The sequence below is a fragment of the Haemaphysalis longicornis genome, unplaced genomic scaffold (assembly GCF_048455015.1).
Source record: "Haemaphysalis longicornis isolate Haplotype H1 unplaced genomic scaffold, Haemaphysalis longicornis Haplotype H1 scaffold_9, whole genome shotgun sequence".
Classification (NCBI taxonomy): domain Eukaryota; kingdom Metazoa; phylum Arthropoda; class Arachnida; order Ixodida; family Ixodidae; genus Haemaphysalis; species Haemaphysalis longicornis.
The window spans coordinates 34,250,414-34,259,870 of record NW_027526460.1 but is presented as its reverse complement, the minus strand read 5'-3'; the positions used below and the strand labels follow the sequence as shown (position 1 = coordinate 34,259,870).

At 53.9% G+C, this 9,457-nt stretch overlaps 1 pseudogene; it reads right to left on the bottom strand.

Annotated features, from left to right (window-relative positions):
* Window positions 1–844: 844 nt before the first annotated feature.
* LOC144151673 (very long chain fatty acid elongase AAEL008004 pseudogene) lies at window positions 845–2,229 on the bottom strand (annotated as a pseudogene).
* Between the last annotated feature and the right edge of the window lie 7,228 nt (window positions 2,230–9,457).

Genomic DNA, 9,457 nt, shown 5'->3' with positions numbered 1-9,457 from the left:
GAGAACCGGCTTGCGGCGGCGATGGCGGGGAGATGCGGCTCCGCATCGCGAAGACGACGACGCCGGCGGCAGTCGGAAGAGGTGGGAGCAGAACGAGGTCTCGATCGCCGCTGTTGACAAAAAAAGTGGCCTCTCCCTCGCAACGGGCCCGCGAGCCTTCCTTCCTCTTTGCCGCCGGCTCGTCTAGCCTACTTTTCGAGCTTTCGCTTTCTATTTCAGGATTTCCTGCTGGCTCGATTGAGAACGCGTCGAGAGGCGCATACGCCCGGTGATGCGATAAATTTGGCAACATTCTCGGAGCCGCTCTTCGGAGAGGGCGACAACGGGGGAAGTTCGCCGGCCCCTTTCCTGCTCCGGCGTGCCTGACCGTGGGCCCCCGGTACGGGGAGCAGCATTCCGGCGTGGGGCCCCGGCTCGGGGAGGGGTCCGGCCACTGGACAGGATGCCGGCACGTCCCCGCCGGTCACTGTCCTTTCCGGGCCGCCGCCATGTTGGGGTCGCGTTGGCATCCCGGGGTGTATCCGAAAACGGGAAACGTCGAACGCCGGAGAACACACTTTCACTGACCTACTGGGGACGGTCCGGGTGCGCGGGGACGCGCCCCGAGTGCGCCAGCGTCGACGCGCCTTGGCCTAGAAGCGACGTACGCGGCGACGCGATGTGTCCCACCACCTGGCGTGCCGCGCTGCGGAGGAACAGGAGTGCAAAGAGCACAAGGCCTTGACCGATTACGCTATCCGAGAGCTTAGATTTCACCAGGAACGACGGGGCTGCCTTACCGAGAGCGTGAGGGTGACACCAGGGCGTGGGCGCACCGGCGCGCTTGCGCAGCAATCCACCAGCCTCAGGGTACGTAAAAGCACGGATTTATTTTCAATGACGCTAAAAAAATAATAACCGGGCAGAAGAAACACACACGAACACAACATGCACGCTAGCGCGCGGTCAACTATGTACAGGAGGAGCACACGGCACGCCACGGCAGAAGCACACGGAGGCGCGCCGAGCTCACCGGCGGCGAGTCCTTGAGGGGGAGGGCGGGGGGCACGGAGGAACAGGTGACTCAATCGGCCTTCCGCAGCAGGTAGTTGCGGTAGTAGAAATCGGAAAAGAGTCCCGTGAACAGCGCCGTCTCGAGCACCATGAAGCAGGCCATGACGCGCGGGAAGCCGCAGTCGTAGAAGAGCGGAATGCCGCCGTGCACCATGAGCGCGAAGAACTGGGCGATCTGCAGCTGGGTGACGTACTTCTTCCACCACAGGTTGGGCCGCCGCTCGGGCGACAGGGCCGAGAGGCCGTAGTAGGTGTACATGACCATGTGCACGGCCGTGTTCAGGATGGGGAACATGGCCACCTGGCCCGTGATGCCGTTGTTGATGTCCATCCAGACGGTGGACAGCGCGAGCGAGTGGTGCAGCAGGTGCAGGAAGCTGATGTGGCCGTTCTTCTTGAGCAGCACGAAGAAGACCGTGTCGAGCAGCTCGCCCACCTTCATGAGCATGTAGAACCAGCCGTGGTACAGCAGCGGGTTCGCGTCCACGGTGGGGTCGGTGCCCTGGCAGAAGAGGCTGTAGGGCTTGAGCAGCTGCTGCGTCGAGGCCGGGTCGCGCAGGTAGGTCAGGCTCAGCGTGAGGACGAAGAAGTACACGCTCAGCAGCACCATCACGCCGTTGTAGGCGACCACGAGCGGCCGGATGGGGAAGGGCCTGCGGTTCTTCATGAGCGCCGGCCCGAGGCGTAACGAGAAGTAGAGGTAGCCGGCCAGGATGGACACGATGACCGCCGGCGAGCCCATGAGGGGCCAATGCCGCACCCGGGGGTCACCCCCCGACAGCAGCATGGACGACAGCGAGTGCTGCTGCGACGCGGGGTGGACCTCGGAGTTGGCCATGCTCGACTGGCCCAGATCGGGCCCCCGCGCCTCTTATACCGCGCCGCCCTCCGATCGGCCCCTCTCCCAGCCGAGTCAATGCACCTTGCGCGGAGAAAGCCGCCAAGGCCGGGCTTTCCTCTTTTTTTACCAAACTAGGCCAGCCGCCATTTATAGACCCTTCCTGGGTCAATGTCGTTATGCAATGCTGGCCCGCCGGAGGCCCCACTCGCCCACCTCCTCGCCCACCATCCTCGGATTGATCAGGGCTATCACCATCCCGCCCCTTCCTGCCTGCCACCGCGATAACTTCGCTGCGAGCGGAAGAACTCGTCCCCGGCCGCAGTGAAGTGAAAAGAGTGGAATCACTTTCCTCGCCCGGCGCTTCCTCGCGTAGCGGAAAGCCTGGCCGAGGCGCGCAACGCGTGTCAGCGCATCGTTTATAGAATCCGCTCCGAGTGATGGACGCTTTCCTCCTGAGTCATCTGCATCAAGCTCATTGCGGCGCGTGTGTGTCGCCGCGCGATTTGGTGACGCGGAAGGCCTTATAGATTACTGATACTGCATGGTACGACGCAATAGCGCAAAACCAGAAGTTTAGTGCGGATAACCTTCGTGCCGCCACAGCGGACGGAAAAGACGTGGGCTTTCGAAGTCGGATTTCATGAATGCGCACAGCTGGATTAACGTCTGTTAGTGGTGCGCGGCTTGGGGTCTCACCAAAGGATTTACTTCGATCGGCCCAACGGGCATTGGAACGGAGAAGGCTAGGGGTCACGCTGAGGCATAAGAAAACAGCCGCATGGATTAGGGAGCAGAATAAGGTGGAGGACATTCTACTTCAAATTAAGCGAAGGAAATAGGCATGGGCGGGTCGCGAAGTGCGTATGATGGACAAAAGCTGGACTATCCGATTAACAGAGGGGTTGCCAATAGACCGCAAACGATATAGGCGTCGGCCGAGAACTCGATGGAGATATGAGCTACGAAAATTTGGGGGAACGCATGGACTCAGGTAGCACTCGACAGGCGTGGTTGGAGATCCTCGGAAAAGGTTTTCGTCCTGCACTGGACACAACCAGGCTTATGATGATGATGATAAGTGGCCCGCGGCATGGGTGCTCCCATATCGTGGTTACCCTTGCACGTTGGTTAACCTGGCGTATAACAACGTTCAACATTCTCCGCCGCACTTGTTTCTAGCCTTTTATCAGCGCAGGTTGAGATCGGCGAGCAAGAACATGATGTCATTAGTGGCTGTAGCGTCAAGTTCAAAGGCGATGTTGTCTTAACTGCGAAGCAGTGTATGTCCAACTCTCCCCCGCTACCCTCCAGTTTTCACTCCGTGAAACCGCTTAACTTGGCGCTGCTCCGGCGCTGCCCCGCCGACCCCTCTTCCACAACTGTTATTTCTCTCGCCACCCCCGATGTCTCTTTCACAAGTTGCGCAACCGGCTGATAGCGGCTGTGGCACCGTTATCGAATGATTGCGAAGAATCAACAGAAGCGCGAATGGGCGTATAAACGACGGGAAGGCGCCGCCGCCGAACGTGTAGCCACCACCATTGCCGCCTCGACTTCTGCCTCGTGGAACAGCAGTGAATCTCTTCCGAATGAAGAGCAACTTGCCCTTTTTGAAAGCCGACGTGAGCCCATAATTCCTCCTGAGCTTGAAAGGGTTTCCGCGCGGCATTTTCGCCCGTGTATTTCCCGCCTAAGCACGCGCCCTTCACCGGTTGCCGGTTTATGCGCGCACAGGTTCGGGGTGGAAGGAAAGAGGCGTGCACGCACAGCTCCGCTTTGTTGTGCCAGGGCGCCCAGCTCAAATGCGCTGTGTCCGACGCACGACTGCGGGGCCGATTCGCGCCTCTGACAAACCCCCCGCGGCAGACGTGCCCCAACTTGACGGCGCTCGCAGTCGTCTCTCCTTTCTCCTTCGCAACGGCTGGACCACATCATGCCTCGGACGAACGGCCCGCGGCAGACCCGCAGCGACATGCCTGGAGACGGCGCCGCTGAGTCGCCTTCCCTTTCCCCGTCCTCCCGGCTCGGCTGACGCAACCACTTCGCCTCCATTCGTCGGATTCAAACTTCGGCTAGCGAGAGTCATGATTGGAGCGATTCAAACCGCTCGCGGCTGCAACAGACCCCCGGGGGTATAAAACAACCCGGAAGCATCGGCGAGGGCGGAACTTTTCGGAGACACCGAGTTGAGACGTGCTGTCGCCTTTGTGCGAGCCATGTAACACTTTTGTTACCCTTGTATATACTGTATATAAATGTTGCTTCAACTCTTCGTCGGCTCGAGAACTTCATCGCTCTGCTCTGCGCCGCGTCGGTAGCCGACGGAGCAAGGCAACGTCGCAACAGTGGTGATTGAGCTCGGATGGCCAGTCGCAGCAGTAGTGACTGCGGTGAGATGGCCCAGTCCCAACAGCTTTGTGCCGCTGCTGATGACGCGCCCGTTATGCTGGTGGAAGATTTAAACGTGGAAGTCTCGTGGCTCAATGCGCCCTGTCAGCTGTCGTCCGTGGCCGAGCGGTTTGGGTTGGTGTGTTACACAGACTATAGAGAGTTTTAGCTGACCGTTTTTGACGCTCCGCTATGCTCGCGACGGCGCGCTAAGCCCAACCACAGCGTCAACGGCAGAAAGGCTTTTAGCTTAGCTATAACCGTATCTCCCTCGACGGGGAATGATTCGCGTCACTGGTCGTGCCCTGCGCGTGTGCAAACGTCATCGCAAAGTAATAAAGATACGAATTGGAATTTGGTAGCTCAAGTAGTGTAAAGTACCGTGTTTAGTGCCTCATTTCACCTTTTTACACGGTATAATGGTTCTAAATTATTTTAAAGAAGCCGATAAACTTTGGAATAGCCAAGACAAGGCTGATTTTCTCGGTGCTGCATAGAAGTAGACACAGTAGACACGCGCTTCGGTCGACGTTTTTCGCTTCCGTACTAAAGCTCGTTGAGGAGTGTGGCACCTTTGCTTATTCGGAAGAGCTTTCGCGATTTCGTCGCTCGCGTTTCAACGAAAGAAACGGAGTTCGCGGGAGCGCGCTCGCATAGCGGGGCAGCCATGTTGTTATTCCGCACGGTAACGTAAGCTGCCACGACGGTACGCTAAGAGGCCCCGGTTAGCGGAGCGGAGGGCCGCTCCGGTATCACCGCTATCGCGCCTTGCGCGCCACGCATGCGCATTGGCGCCCCCCACTAGCTATAGGAGCGGAGCGGACCGTCAGAAACGGTCAGCTAAAACCCTCTTATAAGATGTCCAATACGCGTGAGGGAAACAGACACCTGAATGTTTGTCCGCTAGAATAAAGCTCGAGTCCTTACAGGTTCTTCCTGTCTTCCTGTCTACAGTCCTTCCCATAACTCGCTATGGGACGCGGACACGTGTCGATCGCTCTTAGGAAGAAGAGCGGAAATCGGAGGAGTGTCGGCCGGAACAAGAGCGCCAAATACCGCAAAACAACTGAAAGCCACTGCCGCCGTCGTTGCCGCCGCAAAATTCAGCTCGTCGAGAAGCTGCAAATCGCTTCCGAATGAATAGCAACTTGCCCGCTTTGTACGCCGACGTGAGCCAATATTTCTTGTTCAGCTAGAAGGGCTTTCAGAGCGACGTCTCCACTGTGTTTTCCACTTTTAAGCGCGCGTAGATAACCGGTTGCCGGTTTATTTGTGCGCGGCTTATAAGAAGGGTGGATGGTACACGCGCAGTTATAGGTTTCACTCCCTTATTGATGACCTGTCTGTTGTGCTGGCGGGAGGTTTAGACGTGCATGTTAAGCAGCCCAATGCGACCAGCCCGGTGCCTCAGTGGTCAAGCTGATTGCGTTGGTGTGTCACACAGACAGTAATATGCCTGAGACGCGGGAAGGAAACACAGATCCACGTTTGTCCGCCAGAATAAAGCTCGAGCCCTTCCAAGTTCCATTCAGCAAATTGCTCAGGAAGTAGGCTCAATCGCAAATTACAAACAAACGGAATTTGTTTTGTGGATAACGTGAAACGCGGGTAAAACGCCGTGTTTCGGATATCTAATACGCAGCAAGACATGTGCATATATCCGGCCGACCCTCATGTTCGCGAACGAGGGGAAATTAGGCGTTAGGAATTATGCCAGGTGCAGAAGATATTACAGTGTTGGTGTTGGTCCCGCAAAGAACGCTTACCTTTTAAAAATAACTATGGGTAGTAGCCTTTCATGCAAAGATAGGAAGACCTGCTTGACAGAGCAAGCAGTTTTCTAAAGCGGTCTTCATCGCCTAGCTTTTTTGATCTCTACGTGATAAGCGCTTAAGTTTCTGGTCCGTGCAGTCAAGCCAATTCTAAAGAGGGTGCGTCATCGGAAACGTCATCGGAAATCGGAGAGGAGGATGCAGAAAAGAAAACCGCACTTTTGAATTTATCTTTCTACGAAATAAATTCACGTGAACGCATCCAGAGCGGACGAAACATGATTTTCGGACTCCAGAATTTATTCTACATAAGTAATCTCAAAAGTTTCAAGTGCCTAATTCTGAGAGAAATCGCGGTTGTCCGGTCAACAAAATGGTCGCCGCCGGGTATGCGTATCTTAAATGAATAAAAAACCCAGGCGTGATCCGGATTTTTTTAGAATTAGAAGAATTAAAAGAAAAGTTGACTAGCAGCAAGTACACATTGAATAGTTCCCGTGTACGAAATATTTTCGCAATACATCCAATAGAAGCGGCGCAATGCGCAAACGAAAATGGCCCGATGCCCCGCCTCCATCTCGCCACGCGGTGCCGGAAGACCGAAGAGCGCGGGCGAAAGCGGGCTGAAAAACGTCATACCTGGACTTCCGGCCGGATCAGCCGCCTCTGCCATGCTCTTTTCGGCGTGTTTCCTTGTGAATGATACTTGTCGTTGTTGGGGTTGATAGCACTTATATGTACAATTTTCGTATTCAAAAAGTATGCACGAACGCCAAACGAGGCATACGTTAACCATGCCGTAATCCTAAGCAGGATAATGCACGCCGGGATGTTTGATAACATACGGAAGCGACAACCGAGATGGCTGTGCTTGATGACAGAGAATATACTACACTACGTTAGATACTTTGTAAAACGGTCGAATTCGTTTTTCTTTCTTTTTTTTTTTTTTTTTTTGATGCGACGGACGTGAATGTTCACATTGGATTCTAGATTTATGAAGGATGGGGAATACTGCTGTACTTTGACCGGGGGTGTTTCGTTCCGTTCCAGAAACATAGTCACATTTGTTCAGGAAATACCTGCTTCGTTAAACGCGTCGGTTTTCTTTCCCTATGGGCTTACAACAGTGTTCAAAAACCCAATTTCTGGCGAAACTCAAACAAGGGGCCAATCCTGATAGAAGTTCTTTCCAGGTTAAAAGGTAAAATGCATTCCTACAAAGTAACAGAACCAAGACCACCACATTACTTATTTTGCAAGTATATGCCTCGGTAAGGTAATATTTGTTTGGAATGAAAAACACCGCTCCGAACCACCACAGTGCCATAATTTATGTTGACTGCGGGGGCCTAATTATTTGCCCAAGATTCCGTGTGCCTGCATATTATAACCTGGCAAGCACTGGTTGCCGCTGAACCTCAAATGTGCGCCAATAATAGTCGTTGATATATATTACGACGAGACTAAAAAAATTAGGAGCGAAGAGTAAATATATACGGCCTTTGTCCTACTTGCGCGGTAAATGCTTAAATCTAGAAATGATGAAGAAGGCTAACGATTCATTATCACAAACGTTTGGTGATTGTTACCTAAAGTAACGTAACTACAACGTAACTGCCTTGTCCGACTGGTCTGTTAATTATAACGAGGGGGCCGTAATATTGTAGCAGAATGCTCAACGCACACGCAAAAATCAACCCCTACTAGAGCCGGTAATGCTACGGAGGCACCAGTATGCTACAGTGTCTTCAGAATAAATGCATATCAAGCAGTAAGACGCCACTCATCGAAGTGCAGCTAGCGATTGCGGAGGCGCCTAACGCCGCGCTGCCCAAATGGGCCGCGCGCGCGCGCGTGTGGGTTTCTGTTTAGGGATGGGTAACGGGGCTGGGGTGGGCGAGAACGAACAAAGGAAATTCGGAAGCAGAGTCCGCTTGTTGGTTTATGCGTGTACCGGCAACATATGTCTGGCATATACGTTTACAGCGCATGAACGCTATTTTTTCGCGCAGTGCACACGTACGTGCTTTTCGCTGGTTTATAAAACACCGCTTAATATTCGGCACAAATGGTTTCGTATATAGGAGCAAGCAGTTCAGGTGGTACCTAATATAAACATAAGAAATAGAAACCTCTATGCTGGTTGCCTAATTCATAAATATTTTTACGGAACCCTCTAGCCGACGCCACAGTCACTGCTTTGGGATTCTCAGTCGTGTAAAGCAAATTTGAGCTCCAAGATAATTGAACCAACAGCACGGGAATAAACTTGCAGTCATGTGCGAACAATAAACTGCAAGCTAAATTGCCGAAAAGGCAAGCACCGCTGCCGACAAGCTGCGCGCCCGAAGGGTGTCCTCCTTTGACGTCATGACGGGCGCAACCAATCAGGGGCCTCAAAAGACGAAAAGCGCGCGTCTTTCAAACGGGACCGCGCGTTTTGCAAGATAAATGACGGTTGGACTCATGCATGCTAAAATTCAACGTGAATTCGGAGTCAGCGCGCAAGAAACTATATAAACGTGTCTTTAACTCAATTTTTTTGTATATAAAGCGCTTCAGCTTCCCTATAACGACTGCGCTATGCCAGCATTTTTTTAAATGCGGAGCATTTCTTAGGCTCGCGATGTCACTCGGCGATGTTGTCGGCGCCGCCCACACGCTCACTGCGCATGCGCGTCGCATCGAGGCGCAGGTGCGCGCCTCTCCCCCGTACCCTCCTCGCTCTCAACAACAGGTGCGGCGGTGCGGGAGGAGCGCGTGTACCCCGTGCGCTCCGTCGCTCTCAACAACAGCTGCGGCGGTGCGGGGGGGAGCGCGTCTGTGCGCGCATGCGTCGTAGCTACCCGTGCGCTGCGTTGCGCTCAACAGTAACGGCGGCAGGGCGTGTACACGTGATAACGGCGTGGTGGGTGCGTGGAAAGTTCGCGCGCTTGTGTACGGAAGTGTGCGCATGCGCGTCTCTCCCCCGTACTCCTCTCCCTCAAACGCGGGCGGTGTGTATATAAGCGGCGGAGCGCGCGTTCGGAATTCAGTCAAGGGCGTCTTTGCTTGGCTTTCGCTTGACTTGACGCTTTGCTTGACGGCACCAAGCATTAAAGACAAACTTTAACTTTACACTCCTTGCCTTCGCTTCTCCTTCATTCAATAAATAAGAATAATAAAGACGAAATAACAATTAAGCATTCCCAAACCATACCCAATTACGCAACATTGATACCCCCCACCACTCTGCGACGCATTTACTCGAGTTCCCCCCGTGGGAAGATGCGGGCGGGTTTTTTGTCTTCATGCCATGAAATTAAAACTGCATCTCCCTAAAAAAACGTGGCTCACTTTTACATCAGACACTTATATCCGCTATATACATAAAGTAGCATGCACTCTGCGGTGTTGCGGA